Below are 21,854 nucleotides of genomic sequence, written 5' to 3' on the forward strand. Positions count from 1 at the left end.
ACTTCTGGTTTACTTTATACGTTGGACCTTCTTATTGACGATGTAGCACAGAAATTGCAGCCGAATGTAATACAAAAGTCACAATGCCGACTTAAGTACAAGAGGACTGACATTCTAACTTTCTATGATTTGAACGTCTCCTATGAGTCCAGTTTTAGTTTCCGATGCTTCACTTCTGGTTTACTGTATCCCTTGGACCTTCTTATTGACGATGAAAAACAGAAATTGCATCCGAAGACCTTCTTATTGACGATGAAAAACAGAAATTGCATCCGAATTTAATACAAAAGGCACAATGCCGACTTAAGTACAAGAGGACTGAAACTCTAACTTTCTATGACTTGAACATCTCCTGTGGGGCCAGTTTTAGTTTCCGATGCTTCACTTCAGGTTTACTGTATCCCTTGGACCTTCTTATTGACGATGAAACACCGAAATTGCATCCGAATTTAATACAAAAAGCACAATGCCGACTTAAGTACAAGAGGACTGACACTCTAACTTTCTATGATTTGAAATTTTCCTGTGAGTCCAGTTTTGGTTTCCGATGCTTCATTTCAGGTTTACTGTATACCTTGGACCTTCTTATTGACGATGAAACACAGAAATTGCGTCCGAATTTAATACAAAAGGCACAATGAAGTCTTAAGTACTAGAGGACACACTCTCTAAATTTCTTTGATTTGAACCTCTCCTGTGAGTCCAGTTTTTATTTCCGATGCTTCACTTCAGGTTTACTGTATCCCTTGGACCTTCTTATTGACGGTGAAACACAGAAATTGCATCTGAATTTAATACAAAAGGCACAATGCCGACTTAAGTACAAGAAGACTGACACTCTAACTTTCTATGATTTGAACCTCTCCTGTGAGTCCAGTTTTAGGTTCCGATGCTACACTTCAGGTTTACTGTATCCCTTGGAACTACTTATTGACGATGAAATACAGAAATTGCAACCGAATTTAGTACAAAAGGCACAATGCCGACTTAAATACAAGAGGACTGACACTATAACTTTCTATGATTTGAATCTCTCCTGTGGGTCTAGTTTTAGTTTCCGATGCTTCACTTCAGGTTTACTGTATCCCTTGGACCTTCTTATTGACGATGAAATACAGAAATTGCATCCGAATTCTATACAAAAGGCACAATGCCGACTTAAGTACAAGAGGATTGACACTCTAACTTTCCATGATTTGAACCAATCTTGTGAGTCCAGTATTAGATTCCGATGCTTCACTTCAGGTTCACTGTATCCCTTGACCTTCTTATTGACGATGAAGCACAGAAATTGCATCCGAATTTAATACAAATGGCACAATGCCGACTCCAGTACAAGAGAACTGACACTCTTACTTTCTACGATTTGAACCCCTCCTGTGAGTCCAGTTTTAGAGTGCGATGCTTCGTTTCAGGTTTACTTTATACCTTGGAGCTTCTTATTGACGATGTAGCACAGACATTGCATCCGAATGTAATACAGAAGGCACAATGCCGACTTGAGTACAAGAGGACAGACACTCTAACTTTCTATGATTTGAACGTCTCCTGTGAGTCCAGTTTTAGACTCCGATGCCTCACTTCAGGTTTACTGTATCCCTTGGACCTTCTTATTGACGATGAAAAACAGAAATTGCATCCGAATTTAATACAAAAGGCACAATGCCGACCTAAGTACAAGAGGACTGACACTCTAACTTTCTATGATTTGAAATTTTCCTGTGAGTCCAGTTTTGGTTTCCGATGCTTCACTTCAGGTTTACTGTATCCCTTGGACCTTCTTATTGACGATGAAACACAGAAATTGCATCCGAATTTAATACAAAAGGTTTAATGCCGACTTAAGTACTAGAGGACTGACACTCTAACTTTCTATGATTTGAACCCCTCCTGTGAGTCCATTTTTAGATTAAGATGCTTAACTTCAGGTTTACTGTATACCGTGGACCCTCTTATTGACGATGAAACACAGTAATTGCATCTGAATTTAATACAAAAGGCACAATGCCGACTTAAGTACAAAAGGACTTACCCTCTAACTTTCTATGATTTGAACCTCTCCTTTGAGTCCAGTTTTAGGTTCCGATGCCTCACTTCAGGTTTACTGTATCCCTTGAAACTTCTTCTTGACGAAGAATCACAGAAATTGCAACCGAATTTAGTACAAAAGCCACAATGCCGACTTAAATACAAGAGGACTGACACTCTAACTTTCTATGATTTGAACCTCTCCTTTGAGTCCAGTTTGAGAATCTGATGCTTCACTTCAGGTTTACTGTATCCCTTGGACCTTCTTATTGACGATGAAGCACAGAAATTGCATCCGAATGTAATACAAAACGCACAATGCCGACTTAAGTACAAGAGGGCTGACACTGTAACTTTCTATGATTTGAACCTCTCCTGTGAGTCCAGTTTTAGATTCCGATGCTTCACTTCAGGTTTACTGTATCCCTTGGACCTTCTTATTGACGATGAAACACAGAAATTCCATCTGAATTTAATACAAAAGGCACAATGCCGACGTAAGTACAAGAGGACTTACACTCTAACTTTCTATGATTTGAACCCTTCCTGTGAGTCCAGTTTTAGATTCCGATGCTTCACTTAAGGTTTACTGTATACCTTGGACGTTCTTATTGACGATGAAACACAGAAATTGCATCGGAATTTAATACAAATGGCCCAATGCCGACTTAAGTACAAGAGGACTGACACTCTACCTTTCTATGATTAGAACCTCTCCAGTGAGTGCAATTTTAGTTTCCGATGATTCACTTCAGGTTTACTGTATCCCTTGAACCTTCTTATTGACGATGGAGCACAGAACTTGCATTCGAATTTAATACAAAAGGCACAATGCCGACTTAAGTACAAGAGGACTCACACTCTAACTTTCTATGATTTGAACCTCTCCTGTGAGTCCAGTTTTAGATTCCGATGCTTCACTTCAGGTTTACTGTATCCCTTGGACCTTCTTATTGACGGTGAAACACAGAAATTGCATCCGAATTTAATACAAAAGGCACAATGCCGACTTAAGTACAAGAGGACTGACACTCTAACTTTCTATGATTTGAACCCGTCCTGTGAGTCCAGTTTTAGATTAAGATGCTTAACTTCAGGTTTACTGTATACCGTGGATCTTCTTATTGACGATGAAACACAGAAATTGCATCTGAATTTAATACAAAAGGCACAATGCCGACTTAAGTACAAGAAGACTGACACTCTAACTTTCTATGATTTGAACCTCTCCTGTGAGTCCAGTTTTAGGTTCCGATGCTACACTTCAGGTTTACTGTATTACTTGGAACTTCTTGTTGACGATGAAATACAGAAATTGCAACCGAATTTAGTACAAAAGGCACAATGCCGACTTAAATACAAGAGGACGGACACTCTAACTTTCTATGATTTGAACCTCTGCTGTGAGTCCAGTTTTAGTTTCCGGTGCTTCACTTCAGGTTTACTTTATACCTTGGACCTTCTTATTGACGATGAAACACAGACATTGCATCCGAATTTAATACAAAAGGCACAATGCCGACTTAAGTACAAGAGGACTGAAACTCTAAATTTCTATGATTTGAACCTCTCCTGTGAGTCCAGTATTAGTTTCCGACGCTTCACTTCAGGTTTACTGTATCCCTTGGGCCTTCTTATTGACGATGAAACACAGAAATTGCATCCGAATTTGATACAAAAGGCACAATGCCGACTTAAGTACAAGAGGACTGTTACTCTAACTTTCTATGATTTGAACCCCTCCTGTGAGTCCAGTTTTAGATTCCGATGCTTCACTTCAGGTGTACTGTATACCTTGAACCTTCTTACAGACGATGAAACACAGAAATTGCATCCGAAATTAATACAAAAGGCACAATGCCGACTTAAGTACAAGATGACTCACACTCTACCTTTCTATGATTTAAACCTCCCCTGTGAGTCCAGTTTTAGATTACGATGCTTCACTTCAGGTTTACTTTATACCTTGGACTTCTTATTGTCGATGTAGCACAGAAATTGCATCCGAATTTAATACAAAAGGCACAATTCCGACGTAAGTACTAGAGGAGTGACACTCTAACTTTCTATGATTTGAACCTCTCCTGTGAGTCCAGTTATAGTTTCCGATGCTTCACTTCAGGTTTACTGTATCCCTTGGACCTTCTTATTGACGATGAAACACAGAAATTGCAACCGAATTTAGTACAAAAAGCACAATGCCGGCTTAAATACAAGAGGAGTGACACTCTAACTTTCTATGATTTGAACCTCTCCTGTGTGTCCAGTTTGCGATTCCGATGCTTCACTTCAGGTTTACTGTATCCCTTGGACCTTCTTATTGACGGTGAAAGACAGATATTCCACCAGAATTTAATTCAAAAGGCACAATGCCGACTTAAGAACAAGAGGCCTGACACTCTAACTTTCTATGATTTGAACCTCTCCTGTGAGTCCAGTTTTCGATTCCGATGCTTCCCTTCAGGTTTACTGTCTCCCTTGGAAGTCCTTATTGACGATGAAACACAGAAATTCCATCTGAATTTAATACAAAAGGCACAATGCCAACTTAAGTACAAGAGGACTGACACTCTAATTTTCTATGATTTGAACCCTTTCTGTGAGTCCAGTTTCAGATTCCGATGCTTCACTTTAGGTTTACTGTATACCTTGGACCTTCTTATTAACGATGAAGCACAGAAGTTGCATCCGAATTTAATACAAAAGGCACAATGCCGACTTAAGTACAAGAGGACTGACACTCTAACTTTCTATGATTTATACCACTCCTGTGAGTCAAGTTTTAGTTTCCGATGCTTCACTTCAGGTTTACTGTATCCCCTGGACCTTCTTATTGACGATGAAACACAGAAATTGCATCCGAATTTAATACCAAAGGCACAATGCCGACTTAAGTACAAGAGGACAGACACGCTATCTTTCTATGATTTGAACCTCTCCTGTGAGTCCAGTTTTGGGTTCCGATGCTTCACTTCAGGTGTACTGTATACCTTGGACCTTCTTATTGACGATGAAACACAGAAATTTCATCCGAATATAATACAAAAGTCACATTGCTGTCTTAGGTGCAAGATGACTCACACTCTAACTTTCTATGATTTAAACCTCTCCTGAGAGTCCAGTTTTAAATTCCGATGCTTCACTTCTGGTTTACTTTATACGTTGGACCTTCTTATTGACGATGTAGCACAGAAATTGCATCCGAATGTAATACAAAAGTCACAATGCCGACTTAAGTACAAGAGGACTGACATTCTAACTTTCTATGATTTGAACGTCTCCTATGAGTCCAGTTTTAGTTTCCGATGCTTCACTTCTGGTTTACTGTATCCCTTGGACCTTCTTATTGACGATGTAAAACAGAAATTGCATCCGAAGACCTTCTTATTGACGATAAAAAACAGAAATTGCATCCGAATTCAATACAAAAGCCACAATGCCGACTTAAGTACAAGAGGACTGAAACTCTAACTTTCTATGACTTGAACATCTCCTGTGGGGCCAGTTTTAGTTTCCGATGCTTCACTTCAGGTTTACTGTATCCCTTGGACCTTCTTATTGACGATGAAACACCGAAATTGCATCCGAATTTAGTACAAAAAGCACAATGCCGACTTAAGTACAAGAGGACTGACACTCTAACTTTCTATGATTTGAAATTTTCCTGTGAGTCCTGTTTTGGTTACCGATGCTTCATTTCAGGTTTACTGTATACCTTGGACCTTCTTATTGACGATGAAACACAGAAATTGCGTCCGAATTTAATACAAAAGGCACAATGCCGACTTAAGTACTAGAGGACACACTCTCTAACTTTCTTTGATTTGAACCTCTCCTGTGAGTCCAGTTTTAGGTTCCGATGCTACACTTCAGGTTTACTGTATCCCTTGGATCTTCTTATTTACGATGAAACTAAGAATATGCAACCGAATTTAGTACAAAAGGCACAATGCCGACTTAAATACAAGAGGACTGACACTCTAACTTTCTATGATTTGAACCTCTGCTGTGAGTCCAGATTTAGTTTCCGGTGCTTCACTTCAGGTTTACTTTATACCTTGGACCTTCTTATTGACGATGAAACACAGACATTGCATCCGAATTTAATACAAAAGGCACAATGCCGACTTAAGTACAAGAGGACTGAAACTCTAAATTTCTATGATTTGAACCTCTCCTGTGAGTCCAGTATTAGTTTCCGACGCTTCACTTCAGGTTTACTGTATCCCTTGGGCCTTCTTATTGACGATGATACACAGAAATTGCATCCGAATTTGATACAAAAGGCACAATGCCGACTTAAGTACAAGAGGACTGTTACTCTAACTTTCTATGATTTGAACCCCTCCTGTGAGTCCAGTTTTAGATTCCGATGCTTCACTTCAGGTGTACTGTATACCTTGAACCTTCTTATTGACGATGAAACACAGAAATTGCATCCGAAATTAATACAAAAGGCACAATGCCGACTTAAGTACAAGATGACTCACACTCTACCTTTCTATGATTTAAACCTCCCCTGTGAGTCCAGTTTTAGATTACGATGCTTCACTTCAGGTTTACTTTATACCTTGGACTTCTTATTGTCGATGTAGCACAGAAATTGCATCCGAATTTGATACAAAAGGCACAATGCCGACTTAAGTACAAGAGGACTGTTACTCTAACTTTCTATGATTTGAACCCCTCCTGTGAGTCCAGTTTTAGATTCCGGTGCTTCACTTCAGGTTTACTTTATACCTTGGACCTTCTTATTGACGATGAAACACAGACATTGCATCCGAATTTAATACAAAAGGCACAATGCCGACTTAAGTACAAGAGGACTGACACTCTAACTTTCTATGATTTATACCACTCCTGTGAGTCAAGTTTTAGTTTCCGATGCTTCACTTCAGGTTTACTGTATCCCTTGGACCTTCTTATTGACGATGAAACACAGAAATTGCATCCGAATTTAATACCAAAGGCACAATGCCGACTTAAGTACAAGAGGACTGACACCCTAACTTTCTATGATTTGAACCTCTCCTGTGAGTCCAGTTTTAGTTTCCGATGCTTCACTTCATGTTTACTGTATACCTTGGACCTTCTTACTGACGATGAAACACAGAAATTGCATCCGAATTTAATAAATATTGAGACAAAGCCGTTTAAGTACAAGATGACTGAAACTCTGACTTTCAATGATTTGAACCTCTCCTGTGAGTCCAGTTTTAGTTTCCGATGCTTCACTTCAGGTTTACTGTATCCCTTGGACCTTCTTATTGACGATGAAACACAGAAATTGCAACCGAATTTAGTACAAAAGGCACAATGCCGGCTTAAATACAAGAGGAGTGACACTCTAACTTTCAATGATTTGAACCTCTCCTGTGAGTCCAGTTTGCGATTCCGATGCTTCACTTCAGGTTTACTGTATCCCTTGGACCTTCTTATTGACGATGAAAGACAGAAATTCCATCAGAATTTAATACAAAAGGCACAATGCCGACTTAAGAACAAGAGGCCTGACACTCTAACTTTCTATGATTTGAACCTCTCATGTAAGTCCAGTTATCGATTCCGATGCTTCACTTCGGGTTTACTGTCTCCCTTGGAAGTTCTTATTGACGATGAAACACAGAAATTCCATCTGAATTTAATACAAAAGGCACAATGCCGACTTAAGTACAAGAGGACTGACACTCTAATTTTCTATGATTTGAACCCTTCCTGTGAGTCCAGTTTCAGATTCCGATGCTTCACTTTAGGTTTACTGTATACATTGGACCTTCTTATTGACGATGAAGCACATAAATTGCATCCGAATTTAATACAAAAGGCACAATGCCGACTTAAGTACAAGAGGACTGAAACTCTACTTTCTATGACTTGAACATCTCCTGTGGGGCCAGTTTTAGTTTCCGATGCTTCACTTCAGGTTTACTGTATACCTTGTACTTTCTTATTGACGATGAAACACAGAAATTGCATCCGAATTTAATACAAAAGGCACAATGCCGACTTAAGTACAAGAGGACTGAAACTCTAACTTTCTATGACTTGAACATCTCCTGTGGGGCCAGTTTTAGTTTCCGATGCTTCACTTCAGGTTTACTGTATCCCTTGGACAATCTTATTGACGATGAAACACCGAAATTGCATCCGAATTTAATACAAAAGGCACAATGCCGACTTAAGTACAAGTGGACTGACACTCTAACTTTCTATGATTTGAACCTCTCCTGTGAGTCCAGTTTTAGATTCCGATGCTTCTCTTAGGGTTTACTGTATACCTTGGACCTTCTTATTGACGATGAAACACAGAAATTGCATCCGAATTTAATACAAAAGGCACAATGCCGACTTAAGTACAAGAGGACAGACACTCTAACTTTCTATGATTTGAACCCCTCCTGTGAGTCCAGTTTCAGATTCCGATTCTTCACTTCAGGTTTACTGTATCCCTTGGACCTTCTTATTGACGGTGAAACACAGAAATTGCATCCGAATTTAATACAAAAGACACAATGCCGACTTAAGTACAAGAGGACTGACACTCTAAAATTCTATGATTTGAGCCCCTCCTGTGAGTCCAGTTTTAGTTTCCGATGCTTCACTTCAGGTTTACTGTATCCCTTGGACCTTCTTATTGACGGTGAAACACAGAAATTGCATCCGAATTTAATACAAAAGACACAATGCCGACTTAAGTGCAAGAGGTCTGACACTCTAAAATTCTATGATTTGAAGCCCTCCTGTGAGTCCAGTTTCAGATTACGATGCTTCACTTCAGGTGTACTGTATAACTTGGACAATCTTACTGACGATGAAACACAGAAATTGCACCCGAATTTAATACAAAAGGCACAATGCCGACTCAAGTACAAGAGGACTGAAACTCTAACTTTGTATGATTTGAACCTCTCCTGTGAGTCCGGTTTTAGTTTCCGATGCTTCACTTCAGGTTTACTGTATCCCTTGGACCTTCTTAATGACGATGAAAGAAAGAAATTGCATCCGAATTTAATACAAAAGGCACAATGCCGACTTAAGTACAAGAGGATGAACACTATAACTTTCTATGATTTGAACCTCTCCTGTGAGTCCAGTTTTAGTTTCCACTGCTTCACTTCAGGTTTACTGTATAGCTTGGACCTTCTTATTGACGATGAAACACAGAAATTGCATCCGAAATTAATACAAAAGGCACAATGCCGACTGAGGTACAAGAGGACAGAAACTCTAATTTTCGATGATTTGAACCTCTCCTGTGAGCCCAGTTTTAGTTTCCAATGCTTCACTTCAGGTTTACTGTATACCTTGGACCTTCTTATTTACGATGAAACACAGAAATTGCATCCGAAATTAATACAAAAGGCGCAATGCCGACTTAAGTACAAGATGACTCACACTCTAACTTTCTATGATTTAAACCTCCCCTGTGAGTCCAGTTTTAGATTACGATGCTTCACTTCAGGTTTACTTTATACCTTGGACTTCTTATGGACGATGTAGCACAGAAATTGCATCCGAATTTAACACAAAAGGCACAATTCCATCTTAAGTACTAGAGGACTGACACTCTAACTTTCTATGATTTGAACCTCTCCTGTGAGTTTAGTTATAGTTTCCGATGCTTCACTTCAGGTTTACTGTATCCCTTGGACCGTCTTATTTACGATGAAACACAGAAATTGCATCCGAATTTAATACAAGAGGGACAATACCTCCTTAAGTACAAGAGGACTGACACTTTAACTTTCTATGATTTGACCCTCTCCTTCGAGTCCAGTTTTAGGTTCCGACGCTTCACTTCAGGTGTACTGTATCCCTTGGACCTTCTTATTGACGATGAAACACATAAATTGCAACCGAATTTAGTACAAAAGGCACAATGCCGGCTTAAATACAAGAGGAGTGACACTCTAACTTTCTATGATTTGAACCTCTCCTGTGTGTCCAGTTTGCGATTCCGATGCTTCACTTCAGGTTTACTGTATACCTTGGACCTTCTTATTGTCGATGAAAGACAGAAATTCCATCAGAATTAATTACAAAAGGCACAATGCCGACTTAAGAACAAGAGGCCTGACACTCTAACTTTCTATGATTTGAACCTCTCCTGTGAGTCCAGTTTTCGATTCCGATGCTTCACTTCAGGTTTACTGTCTCCCTTGGAAGTTCTTATTGACGATGAAACACAGAAATTCCATCTGAATTTAATACAAAAGGCACAATGCCGACTTAAGTACAAGAGGACTGACACTCTAATTTTCTATGATTTGAACCCTTCCTGTGAGTCCAGTTTCAGTTTCCGATGCTTCACTTTAGGTTTACTGTATACCTTGGACCTTCTTATTGACGATGAAGCACAGAAATTGCATCCGAATTTAATACAAAAGGCACAATGCCGACTTAAGTACAAGAGGACTGACACTCTAACTTTCTATGATTTATACCACTCCTGTGAGTCAAGTTTTAGTTTCCGATGCTTCACTTCAGGTTTTCTGTATCCCTTGGACCTTCTTATTGACGATGAAGCACAGAAATTACATCCGAATTTAATACCAAAGGCACAATGCCGACTTAAGTACAAGAGGACTGACACTCTAACTTTCTATGATTTGAACCTCTCCTGTGAGTCCAGTTTTAGTTTCCGATGCTTCACTTCATGTTTACTGTATACCTTGGACCTTCTTATTGACGATGAAACACAGAAATTGCATCCGAATTTAATACATACTGAGACAAAGCCGTCTTAAGTACAAGATGACTGAAACTCTAACTTTCTATGATTTGAACCTCTCCTGTGAGTCCAGTTTTAGTTTCCGATGCTTCACTTCAGGTTTACTGTATACCTTGGACCTTCTTATTGACGATGAAACACAGAAATTGCATCCGAATTTAATACAAAAGGCACAATTCCGAGTTAAGTATTAGAGGACTGACACTCTAACTTTCTATGATTTGAACCTATCTTGCGAGTCCAGTTATAGTTTCCGATGCTTCACTTCAGGTTTACTGTATCCCTTGGACATTTTTATTGACGATCAAACACAGAAATTGCATCCGAATTTAATACAAGAGGCACAATGCCTCCTTAAGTACAAGAGGACTGACAATCTAACTTTCTATGATTTGAACCTCTCCTTTGAGTCCAGTTTTAGGTTCCGATGCTTCACTTCAGGTTTACTGTATCCCTTGGACCTTCTTATTGACGATGAAACACAGAAATTGCAACCGAATTTAGTACGAAAGGCACAATGCCGGCTTAAATACAAGAGGAGTGACACTCTAACTTTCTATGATTTTAACCTCTCCTGTGAGTCCAGTTTGCGATTCCGATGCTTCACTTCAGGTTTACTGTATCCCTTGGACCTTCTTATTGACGATGAAAGACAGAAATTCCATCAGAATGTAATACAAAAGGCACAATGCCGACTTAAGAACAAGAGGCCTGACACTCTAAATTTCTATGATATGAATCTCTCCTGTGAGTCCAGTTTTAGATTCCGATGCTTCACTTCAGGGTTACTGTATCCCTTGGACCTTCATATTGACGATGAAACACAGAAATTGCATCCGAATTTAATACAAAAGGCACAATGCCGACTTAAGTACAAGAGGACTGACACTCTAACTCTCTATGATTAGAACCTCTCCTGTGAGTCCAGTTGTAGATTCCGATGCTTCACTTCAGGTTTACTGTATACCTTGGACTTTCTTCTTGACGATGAAACACAGAAATTCTATCTGAATTTAATACAAAGGGCACAATGCCGACTTAAGTACAAGAGGACCGACACGCTATCGTTCTATGATTCGAAACTCTCCTGTGAGTCCAGTTTTAGATTATGATGCTTCACTTCAGGTTTACTGTATACCTTGGACCATCGTATTGGCGATGAAATACAGAAATTGCATCCGAATTTAATACAAAAGTCACAATGCCGACTTAAGTACAAGGGAACTGACACTCTAACTTTCTATGATTCAAATCTCTCCTGTGAGTCCAGTTTTAGATTCCGATGCCTCACTTCAGGGGTACTGTATACCTTGGACTTTCTTATTGACGATGAAACACAGAAATTTCATCCGAATTTAATACAAAAGGCACAATGCCGACTTAAGTACAAGAGGACTCACACTCTAACTTTCTATGGTTTAAACCTCTCCTGTGAGTCCAGTTTTAGATTCCGATGCTTCACTTCAGGTTTACGTTATACCTTCGACCTTCGTATTGACGATGTAGCACAGAAATTGCATTCGAATTTAATACAAAAGGCACAATGCCGACTTATGTACAAGTGGACTGACACTCTAACTTTCTATGATTTGAACCTCTCCTGTGAGTCCAGTTTTAGATTCCGATGCTTCATTTAGGGTTTACTTTATACCTTGGACCTTCTTATTGACGATGAAACACAGAAATTGCATCCGAATTTAATACAAAAGGCACAATGCCGACTTAAGTACAAGACGACTGACACTCTAACTTTCCATGATTTGAACCACTCCTGTGAGTCCAGTATTAGATTCCGATGCTTCACTTCAGGTTCATTGTATCCCTTGACCTTCTTATTGACGATGAAGCACAGAAATTGCATCCGAATTTTATACAAAAGGCACAATGCCGACATATGTACAAGAGGACTGACACTCTAACTTTCTATGATTTGAACCCCTCCTGTGAGACCAGTTTTAGATTCCGATGCTTCACTTCAGGTTTACTGTATACTTTGGACCTTCTTATTGACCATGAAACACAGAAATTCCATCTGAATTTAATGCAAAAGGCACAATGCCGACTTAAGTACAAGAGGACAGACACGCTATCTTTCTACGATTTGAACGTCTCCTGTGAGTCCAGTTTTAGATTCCGATGCTTTACTTCTGGTTTACTGTATCCCTTGGACCTTCTTATTGACGATGAAAAACAGAAATTGCATCCGAATTTAATACAAAATGCACAATGCCGGCTTAAGTACAAGAGGACTGACACTCTAACTTTCTATGATTTGAACCTCTCCTGTGAGTCCAGTTTTCGATTCCGATACTTCACTTCAGGTTTACTGTATCCCTTGGACCTTCTTATTGACGATGAAACACAGAAATTCCAACTGAATTTAATACAAAAGACACAATGCCGACTTAAGTACAAGAGGACTGACACTCTAACTTTCGATGATTTGAACCTTTCCTATGAGTCCAGTTTTAGATTCCGATGCTTCACTTCAGGTTTACTGTATACCTTGGACCTTCGTATTGACGATGAAACACAGAAATTGCATCTGAATTTAATACAAAATGCACAATGCCCACATTAAGTACAAGAGGACTGACACTCTAACTTTCTATGATTTGAAAAATTCCTGTGAGTCCAGTTTTAGTTTCCGATGCTTCACTTCAGGTTTACTGTATCCCTTGGACCTTCTTATTGACGATGAAACACAGAAATTCCATCTGAATTTAATACAAAAGACACAATGCCGACTTAAGTACAAGAGGACTGACACTCTAAGTTTCGATGATTTGAACCTTTCCTATGAGTCCAGTTTTAGATTCCGATGCTTCACTTCAGGTTTACTGTATACCTCGGCCCTTCGTATTGACGATGAAACACAGAAATTGCATCTGAATTTAATACAAGATGCACAATGCCCACTTAAGTACAGGAGGACTGACACTCTAACTTTCTATGATTTGAAAAATTCCTGTGAGTCCAGTTTTAGTTTCCGATGCTTCACTTCAAGTTTACTTTATACCTTGGACCTTCTTATTGACGATGTAGCACAGAAATTGCATTCGAATGTAATACAGAAGGCACAATGCCAACTTGAGTACAAGAGGACTGACACTCTAACTTTCTATGATTTGAAAAAGTCCTGTGAGTCCAGTTTTAGTTTCCGATGCTTCACTTCATGTTTACTGTATACCTTGGACCTTCTTATTGACGATGCAACACAGAAATTGCATCCGAATGTAATACAAATGGAGACAAAGCCGTCTTAAATACAAGATGACTGAAACTCTAACTTTCTATGATTTGAACCTCTCCTGTGAGTCCAGTTTTAGTTTCCGATGCTTCACTTCAGGTTTACTGTATCCCTTGGACCTTTTTATTGACGATGAAACACAGAAATTGCATCCAAATTTAATACAAAAGCACAATTCCGAGTTAAGTACTAGAGGACTGACGCTCTAACTTTCTATGATTTGAACCTATCTTGTGAGTCCAGTTATAGTTTCCGATGCTTCACTTCAGGTTTACTGTATCCCTTGGACATTCTTATTGACGATGAAACACAGAAATTGCATCTGAATTTAATACAAGAGGCACAATGCCTCCTTAAGTACAAGAGGACTGAGACTCTAACTTTCTATGATTTGAACCTCTCCTTTGAGTCCAGTTTTAGGTTCCGATGCTTCACTTCAGGTTTACTGTATCCCTTGGACCTTCTTATTGACGATGAAACACAGAAATTGCAACCGAATTTAGTACAAAAGGCACTATGACGGCTTAAATACAAGAGGAGTGACACTCTAACTTTCTATGATTTGAACCTCTCCTGTGAGTCCAGTTTGCAATTCCGATGCTTCACTTCAGGTTTGCTGTATCAATTGGACATTCTTATTGACGATGAAAGACAGAAATTCCATCAGAATTTAATACAAAAGGCACAATGCCGACTTAAGAACCAGAGGCCTGACACTCTAACTTTCTATGATATGAACCTCTCCTGTGAGTCCAGTCTTAGATTCCGATGCTTCACTTCAGGGTTACTGTATCCCTTGGACCTTCATATTGACGATGAAACACAGAAATTGCATCCGAATTTAATACAAAAGGCACAATGCCAACTTAAGTACAAGAGGACTGACACTCTAACTTTCTATGATTTGAACCTCTCCTGTGAGTCCAGTTTTAGAATCCGATGCTTCACTTAGGGTTTACTGTATACCTTGGACCTTCTTATTGGCGATGAACACAGATATTGAATCCGAATTTAATACAAAAGCACAATGCCGACTTAAGTACAAGAGGACTGACACTTTAACTTTCCATGATTAGAACCTCTCCTATGAGTCCAGTTGTAGATTCCGATGCTTCACTTCAGGTTTACTGTATACCTTGGACTTTCTTCTTGATGATGAAACACAGAAATTCTATCTGAATTTAATACAAAGGGCACAATGCCGACTTAAGTACAAGAGGACAGACACGCTATCATTCTATGATTTGAAACGCTCCTGTGGGTCCAGTTTTAGATTATGATGCTTCACTTAAGGTTTACTGTATACCTTAGACCATCTTATTGACGATGAAACACAGAAATTGCATCCGAATTTAATACAAAAGTCACAATGCCGACTTAAGTACAAGGGGACTGACACTCTAACTTTCTATGATTTAAACCTCTCCTGTGAGTCCCGTTTTAGATTCCGATGTCTCACTTCAGGGGTACTGTATACCTTGGACTTTCTTATTGACGATGAAACACAGAAATTTCATCCGAATTTAATACAAAAGGCACAATGCCGACTTAAGTACAAGAGGACTCACACTCTAATTTTCTATGGTTTAAACCTCTCCTGTGAGTCCAGTTTTAGATTCCGATGCTTCACTTCAGGTTTACTGTATCCCTTGGACCTTCTTATTGACGATGAAACACAGACTTTGCATCCGAATTTAATATAAAAGGCACAATGCCGACTTAAGTACAAGAGGACTGACACTCTAACTTTCTATAATTTGAACCTCTCCTGTGCATCCAGTTTTCGATTCCGATGCTTCACTTCAGGTTTACTGTATAACTTGGACTGTCTTATTGACGATGAAACACAGAAATTCCATCTGAATTTAATACAAAAGGCACAATGCCGACGTAGGTACAAGTGGACTGACACTCTAACTTTCTATGATTTAAACCCTTCCTGTGAGTCTAGTTTTAGATTCCGATGCTTCACTTCAGGTTTACTGTATACCTTGGACCTTCTTATTGACGATGAAACACAGAAATTGCATCCGAATTAAATCAATTGGCCCAATGCCGACTGAAGCACAAGAGGTCTGTCACTCTAACTTTCTATGATTAGAACCTCTCCAGTGAGTCCAATTTTTGTTTCCGATGCTTCACTTCAGGTTGACTGTATCCCTTGAACCTTCTTATTGACGATGAAACACAGAAATTGCATCCGAATTTAATACAAAAGGCACAATGCCGCCTTAAGTACAAGATGACTGACACTCTAACTTTCTTTAAATTGAACCACTCCCGTGAGTCCTGTTTTAGTTTTCGATGCATCACTTCAGGTTTACTGTATACCTTGGACATTCTTATTGACGATGAAACACAGAAATTGCATCCGAATTTAATACAAAAGGCACAATGCCGACTTAAGTACAAGATGACTAACACTCTAACTTTCTATGATTTGAACCTCTCCTGTGGGTCCAGTTTTAGTTTCCGATGCTTCACTTCAGGTTTACTGTATCCCTTGGACCTACTTATTGACGATGAAACACAGAAATTGCATTCGAATTTAATACAAAAGGCACAATGCCGACTTAAGTACAAGTGGACTGACACTCTAACTTTCTATGATTTGAACCTCTCCTGTGAGTCCAGTTTTAGATTCCGATGCTTCATTTATAGTTTACTTTATACCTTGGACCTTCTTGTTGACGATGAAACACAGAAATTGCATCCGAATACTATACAAAAGGCACAATGCCGACTTAAGTACAAGACGACTGACACTCTAACTTTCCATGATTTGAACCACTCCTGTGAGTCCAGTATTAGATTCCGATGCTTCACTTCAGGTTCACTGTTTCCCTTGACCTTCTTATTGACGATGAAGCACAGAAATTGCATCCGAATTTTATACAAAAGGCACAATGCCGACTTAAGTACAAGAGGACTGACACTCTAACTTTCTATGATTTGAACCCCTCCTATGAGTCCAGTTTTAGATTCCGATGCTTCACTTCAGGTTTACTGTATAATTTGGACCTTCTTATTGACGATGAAACACAGAAATTTCATCTGAATTTAATACAAAAGGCACAATGCCAACTTAAGTACAAGAGGACTGACACGCTACCTTTCTACGATTTGAACGTCTCCTGTGAGTCCAGTTTTAGATTCCGATGCTTTACTTATGGTTTACTGTATCCCTTGGACCTTCTTAATGACGATGAAAAACAGAAATTGCATCCGAATTTAATACAAAAGGCACTATGCCGACTTAAGTACTAGAGGACTGACACTCTAACTTTCTATGATTTGAACCTCTCCTGTGCGTCCAGTTTTCGATTCCGAAACTTCACTTCAGGTTTACTGTATCCCTTGGACCTTCGTATTGACGATGAATCACAGAAATTCCATCTGAATTTAATACAAAAGACACAATGCCGACTTAAGTACAAGAGGACAGACACGCTATCTTTCTACGATTTGAACGTCTCCTGTGAGTCCAGTTTTAGATTCCGATGCTTTACTTATGGTTTACTGTACCCCTTGGACCTTCTTAATGACGATGAAAAACAGAAATTGCATCCGAATTTAATACAAAAGGCACAATGCCGACTTAAGTACAAGAGGACTGACACTCTAACTTTCTATGATTTGAACACCTCCTGTGAGTCCAGTTTTAGATTAAGATGCTTAACTTCAGGTTTACTGTATACCGTGGACCCTCTTATTGACGAAGAAATACAGAAACTGCATCTGAATTTAAGACAAAAGGCACAATGCCGACTTAACTACAAAAGGACTGACACTCTAACTTTCTATGATTTGAACCTCTCCTTTGAGTCCAGTTTTAGGTTCCGATGCTTCACTTCAGGTTTACTGTATACCTTGGACTTTCTTCTTGACTATGAAACACAGAAATTCTATCTGAATTTATTACAAAGGGCACAATGCCGACTTAAGTATAAGAGGACAGACACGCTATCTTTCTATGATTTAAACTCTCCTGTGAGTCCAGTTTTATATTATGATGCTTCACTTCAGGTTTACTGTCTACCTTGGACCATCTTATTGACGATGAAACACAGAAATTGCATCCGAATTTAGTACGAAAGTCACAATGCCGACTTAAGTACAAGGGGCCTGACACTCTAACTTTCTATGATTTAAACCTCTCCTGTGAGCCAAGTTTTAGATTCCGATGCCTCACTTCAGGAGTACTGTATACCTTGGACTTTCTTATTGACGATGAAACACAGAAATTTCATCCGAATTTAATACAAAAGGCACAATGCCGACTTAAGTACAAGAGGACTCACACTCTAACTTTCTATGGTTTAAACCTCTCCTGTAAGTCCAGTTTTAGATTCCGATGCTTCACTTCAGGTTTACGTTATACCTTGGACCTTCGTATTGACGATGTAGCACAGAAATTGCATCCGAATGTAATACAAATCGCACAATGTCGACTTAAGTACAAGAGGACTGACACTGTAACTTTTATGATTTGAACCTCTCCTGTGAGTCCAGTTTTAGATTCCGATGCTTCACTTCAGGTTTACTGTATCCCTTGGACCTTCTTATTGACGATGAAAAACAGTAATTGCATCCGAATTTAATACAAAAGGCACAATGCCGACTTAAGTACAAGAGGACTGACACTCTAACTTTCAATAATTTGAACCTCTCCTGTGCGTCCGGTTTTCGATTCCGATGCTTCACTTCAGGTTTACTGTATAACTTGGACCGTCTTATTGACGATGAAACACAGAAATTCCATCTGAATTTAATACAAAGGGCACAATGCCGACGTAAGTACAAAAGGACTGACACTCTAACTTTCTATGATTTAAACCCTTCCTGTGAGTCCAGTTTTAGATTCCGATGCTTCACTTCAGGTTTACTGTATACCTTGGACCTTCTTATCGACGATGAAACACAGAAATTGCATCCGAATGTAATACAAATGGCCCAATGCCAACTTAAGCACAAGACGACTGTCACTCTAACTTTCTATGATTAGAACCTCTCCAGTGAGTCCAATTTTTGTTTCCGATGCTTCACTTCAGGTTTACTGTATCCCTTGAACCTTCTTATTGACGATGAAACACAGAAATTGCATCCGAATTTAATACAAAAGGCACAATGCCGACTTAAGTACAAGATGACTGACACTCTAACTTTCTTTGATTTGAACCTCTCCCGTGAGTCCAGTTTTGGGTTCCGATGCTTCACTTCAGGTTTACTGCATACCTTGGACTTTCTTCTTGACGATGATACACAGAAATTCTATCTGAATTTATTACAAAGGGCACAATGCCGACTTAAGTACAAGAGGACAGACACGCTATCTTTCTATGATTTGAAACTCTCCTGTGAGTCCAGTTTTAGATTATGATGCTTCACTTCAGGTTTACTGTCTACCTTGGACCATCTTATTGACGATGAAACACAGAAATTGCATCCGAATTCAATACAAAAGTCACAATGCCTACTTAAGTACAAGGGGACTGACACTCTAACTTTCTATGATTTAAACCTCTCCTGTGAGCCCAGTTTTAGATTCCGATGCCTCACTTCAGGAGTACTGTATACCTTGGACTTTCTTATTGACGATGAAACGCAGAAATTTCATCCGAATTTAATACAAAAGGCACAATGCCGACTTAAGTACCAGAGGACTGACACTGTAACTTTTATGATTTGAACCTCTCCTGTGAGTCCAGTTTTAGATTCCGATGCTTCACTTCAGGTTTACTGTACCCCTTGGACCTTCTTATTGACGATGAAAAACAGTAATTGCATCCGAATTTAATACAAAAGGCACAATGCCGACTTAAGTACAAGAGGACTGACACTCTAACTTTCTATAATTTGAACCTCTCCTGTGCGTCCAGTTTTCGATTCCGATGCTTCACTTCAGGTTTACTGTATAACTTGGACCGTCTTCTTGACGATGAAACACAGAAATTCCATCTGAATTTAATACAAAAGGCACAATGCCGACGTAAGTACAAGAGGACTGACACTCTAACTTTCTATGATATAAACCCTTCCTGTGAGTCCAGTTTTAGATTCCGATGCTTCACTTCAGGTTTACTGTATACCTTGTTCCTCCTTATTGACGATGAAACACAGAAATTGCATCCGAATTTAATACAAATGGCCCAATGTCAACTTAAGCACAAGACGACTGTCACTCTAACTTTCTATGATTAGAACCTCTCCAGTGAGTCCAATTTTTGTTTCCGATGCTTCACTTCAGGTTTACTGTATCCCTTGGATCTTCTTATTGACGATGAAACACAGAAATTGCATCCGAAATTAATACAAAAGGCACAATGCCGACTTAAGTACAAGAGGACTGACACTCTAACTTTCTATGATTTGAACCCCTCCTGTGAGTCCAGTTTTAGATTAAGATGCTTAACTTCAGGTTTACTGTATACCGTGGACCCTCTTATTGACGATGAAACACAGAAATTGCATCTGAATTTAATACAAAAGGCACAATGCCGACTTAAGTACAGAAGGACTGACACTCTAACTTTCTATGATTTGAACCTCTCCTTTAAGTCCAGTTTTAGGTTCCGATGCTTCACTTCAGGTTTACTGTATCCCTTGGAACTTCTTATTGACGATGAATCACAGAAATTGCAACCGAATTTAGTACAAAAGCCACAATGCCGACTTAAATACAAGAGGACTGACACGCTAACTTTCTATGACTTGAACCACTCCTGTGAGTCCAGTTTGCGATTCTGATGCTTCACTTCAGGTTTACTGTATCCCTTGGACCTTCTTATTGACGATGAAAGACAGATATTCCATCTGGATCTAATACAAAAGGCACAATGCCGACTTAAGGACAAGAGGCCTGAGACTCTAACTTTCTATGATTTGAACCTCTCCTGTGAGTCCAGTTTGAGAATCCGATGCCTCACATCAGGTTTACTGTATCCCTTGGAGCTTCATATTGACGATGAAACACAGAAATAGCATCCGAATTCAATACAAAAGGCACAATGCCGACTTAAGTACAAGAGGACAGACACGCTATCTTTCTATGATTTGAACCTGTCCTGTGAGTCCAGTTTTTGATTCCGATGCTTCACTTCAGTTTTACTGTATACCTTGGACCTTCTTATTGACGATGAAACACAGAAATTTCATCCGAATTTAATACAAAAAGCACAATGCCGACTTAAGTACAAGAGGACTGAAACTCTAACTTTCTATGATTTGAACATCTCCTGTGGGGCCAGTTTTAGTTTTCGATGCTTCACTTCATGTTTACTGTATCCCTTGGACCTTCTTATTGACGATGAAACACCGAAATTGCATCCGAATTTAATACAAAAGGCACAATGCCGACTTAAGTACAAGTGGACTGACACTCTAACTTTCTATGATTTGAACCTCTCCTGTGAGTCCAGTTTTAGATTCCGATGCTTCTCTTAGGGTTTACTGTATACCTTGGACCTTCTTATTGACGATGAAACACAGAAATTGCATTCGAATTCAATACAAAGCACACAATGCCGACGTAAGTACAAGAGGACTGACACTCTAACTTTCTATGATTTAAAACCTTCCTGTGAGTCCAGTTTTAGATTCCGATGCTTCACTTCAGGTTTACTGTATACCTTGTTCCTCCTTATTGACGATGAAACACAGAAACTGCATCCGAATTTAATACAAATGGCCCAATGCCAACTTAAGCACAAGACGACTGTCACTCTAACTTTCTATGATTAGAACCTCTCCAGTGAGTCCAATTTTTGTTTCCGATGCTTCACTTCAGGTTTACTGTATCCCTTGAACCTTCTAATTGACGATGAAACACAGAAATTGCATTCGAAT

This window comes from Schistocerca americana, chromosome 10, assembly GCF_021461395.2.
Source record: "Schistocerca americana isolate TAMUIC-IGC-003095 chromosome 10, iqSchAmer2.1, whole genome shotgun sequence".
NCBI classification, from domain to species: domain Eukaryota; kingdom Metazoa; phylum Arthropoda; class Insecta; order Orthoptera; family Acrididae; genus Schistocerca; species Schistocerca americana.